Raw genomic sequence first — 3,678 nt, 5'->3', positions numbered from 1 at the left:
ATATATGATATCCTTTGTGTATAAGAGATTCTTCTTAAACAGAACAATAACAATTTAGCATCAAGGGATTTAACGTAGTCAGAAGTGATATGGTTTAACCGAGAGATCAAGGCGTGTGCATCATTATACGAGAAGACATGAAAGTCTTCACACAGTCCAAATGATAAAGTCATCGGCTTGTCTCTATGGGGATCCCTGCCAAACAATTAACCATCTCCTGTTCCATTGTGAGAAATTTAATCTGAATTTGTCTCCTATCCGTAACTACAATATATTGCTAATAAATTCCCTAATTCCTTCCTGAACCTTCTCCCTGCCCTTCATTCCCCTTTTCCCAAATTGTGTCGCCTGCTATTGACTTACATGAAGGCCAATGAGCTTTTCTTTTAGACCTCCTTTGCTCCTCTCCTATGGCGTGTGGCTTACCGTTGGGTGGCAGCAGGCGTCTGGAAGCAGCGGGGAGGGGCAATCATTTCGATCGAAACTCTAGTAGATTGGTAATCCTCTCACAATTTATAATTTAGTACCGCGGATCTCAGTGGCCTAGTCTCAATCTATGAGTTACCTGGCCAACACACCAAGAAAAAGAAGAAGATGATGAAACATTCTTGAATGATTCATCCTTGAATGATTTGTTTTTTTAATATTCTTGAAACTTCCACGGGTACTTTCTATATAAAGATTATGCGTTTCATAGGTTTCCTTCGAGTCCAAATCCATCATTTCTTGGAATGATGTGTTTTTTTTTCTTGCATAATACAGATAACCGCGTTGTAAATAAGAGATACAAATTATGCTTAAAATATATACACTAGAACAAGATATCTAAAATGAATTGTCAATTTTACAATGATGCTCGGTTATTGCATTGGGCGAATCCAGAGTTTATCTTGTCCGATGATAGGATTGCTTTAGGGGGTTTCTAAGCTCTTAATACGTCAGTTACAATGTAATTAGATAGAGATTCGATAATGTAAGGGTAGATGACCTTTATAGGGTAGATTTGAATTTTCTCTTGGTTTTGCACGCAATTTCCGTATCATAATATATTCGTCTTTGCAATATTGAGTAAGAGCGATATGTTTCTTGTTGTAATACTGTTTATTGTACTTTCTTAACTTTTGAGTGACCTCTGTCGCTATGTCTCTGTTCGAGTTTCTCTTTTTTTGTGAATCTTTATTTATGTCGGTTAAGTCTACTAATGCCCAATTTCTTCACATCTAGATAACTTTATCCAAGAGATATCTCCCAGAATACAATGGAGATATCTCTTGGATAAGGTTATCCGCAACTTATCTAAAAGAAATTGAGCATAAATCTGAAAAGGACTTATTCGTATGATTACGATAGTTGTAATCGAAAAATATTTTCGAGAAAGAGTTTTGATATTCGAAAATTTTTGATATTCGAATAATATGATATCATTCAAAACATGTAGTCACTTTTCCTAGTAATTCCTTCCACTCTATAGGCAACGCTACTAGTTTTTAAAGTGATATCTTTAAAAAACAGGTTTACTTTTTCCATCATTCCGTTTGCCCATGGTGAGGCCACGACGATGAGTCTATTACTTGTATTCATAGTCAGGCCTTATATTTAAGCTTCCTTAAATTTATCTTTAGATACTCTACGAATTATTTCATTGCTGAGCATCTAAAGATAAATTTAAGGAAGCCTTAAGTACAAGATCTGATTATGAATACGAGCATATGTTTGACGGAATAACTGTTTATGAACTGTTTACGATTGAAATTTCGAATGTGTGAATGTAGTTCCTCTGTCGGAGATTATCTCACCTGAAGAACCGAAAGTGTCAAAGAGAGTTTTTAGACATGAATTCACTTCTTCAGTGGACTTTGTAGAGAAAAGCCAGATAAAACATGTGAATGAGTCTATGAAAATATGGCGATAGCCATCCGCAGTCTGCTAAAGCAGACTGAAATGATCAATATGTAAAATCTTAAACGGATCTCTCGACGTCGATTCTATTTGCATCTCACCTTAGTTTGAATGGGAAGAAAAGTTGGACATTACAGGTTAAACAATTATCGATATGTTCGGCAACCTTCCTTCTCATTTCCGGAAACCAACACGAGCTTGCAATATTTTGTATCTTCTTGATATTGCAGTGTGCCATGGTATACGTTACAGTTTCGTCATGGTATACGCGAATTAAATTCGTGATCATTGATTCCGATATCACGAAATCAGTGTCTTTCCGGTATATTAATCCATCAATTAATTTGAATTTATCGTTATCTGAGAACTCCAGGTCATGTGCTATTGTTTAAAGGTGTGGATCCTTCAACTGCCTAAGTTCGAGTTCTCTCTCGAGGAGGAGAGCTTCGACGTAGTTAATAGCGCGACTTAAGGCGTCGGCGTGCGTCGCGCTATTAACTATTCATTCACTCAATGTTTCACGTGTAATTTTGCAAAGCGAATATCCATCGTGTGGTCCTTGGATTTAAGCCTTTGTAACGGCCCATATGAAAGCATTATAACAGTCAGTTATAACCATATAGATATATATGGAATCGTTCGATAGCGCGTATCACTAACATTTCTAGTTCGAAGCTGTGATAATTCTTCTCGGCTTGATTAATTGCTTGACTGAAATATATCATCGGTTTCCAATGACTGGTTGATAGTTTTTGGAGCAAAATTCCGCCTAAGCCGTCGACACTAGCATCCGTATGCAGTGTCTCTGGGATCGTACAAGGTCAAAACTAGAGAAGCCGTTAATTCTTTTTTTAAACCTTCGAACGCCGTAATACAATATTTGTCAAAATCAAACCAGCTGTTTTACGTAAGAGATCTTTAAATGATTTAGTTTTGACGGAGAAATCTCTGATAAATTTTCTAAAGTAATTGGCTAACCCCAAAAATCTTTGAACTTCAATAACATTACGCGAACGCGGAAATTGTCTGATCACATCGGTACGAAGGCTGATTGAAATTTCGTTGCGTGAATAGTATATCCTAAATATTCGATATTTTGACGAAGGAATTGGCATTTATTGAGGTTGAGTTCAAAACCATGTTTCTTCAATGTCAGTAAGACGTCTTTCAAAATATTTAGGTTCGCTTTGACCGTTTCTGAGGCGATCATAATATTGTCAATGTACACGATAACTCTATTCCTCTAAGTTGATAGTTTTCTCCGACAGAAGCGTTCAAATTTCTTCCATGCAGCGCTTTTCCGACATCGTGTTTCCTACCTATTTTTTTCGGGAACAACCGTTTGGTTTCCTTCTTTTTGTTCCGTGCATTTACCTTTGTCCATTAATTATACTTGATCATACTTGATTGATCTATCAATCAAGAGGAATCAAGATAGGAATACCTAGAATCTCTATAGTAAAACAGAGTCTGGCCATAATATTTTTTTAATGCCATCTAATGGGAAAAACGCCACGAACTTTTTCCCATACCTAATATATACAGCGTAACTCTTCTAACTTTATGTTGTCCAAAATGAAATGCACATACGTGAAATAATTGCCCAGTAACACTATTTAAACTTCTATTTCTTTCTTTTTCTCTTTCAGGACCATTTAAATATCGAGTAGCTGAAATATAGATCAGAGAAAGAAGAAAAGAAAGCGTGACGATGGATCTTATCTCTGCTGCGACGCGCGCATATACACACGCGCACACGGCCCCCCCCACACACACACA

Source organism: Atta cephalotes (genome assembly GCF_000143395.1).
Source record: "Atta cephalotes unplaced genomic scaffold scaffold00054, whole genome shotgun sequence".
Taxonomy (NCBI): Eukaryota; Metazoa; Arthropoda; class Insecta; order Hymenoptera; family Formicidae; genus Atta; species Atta cephalotes.
The sequence above is the reverse complement of the archived record's forward strand: the minus strand, read 5'-3'. Positions refer to the sequence as shown.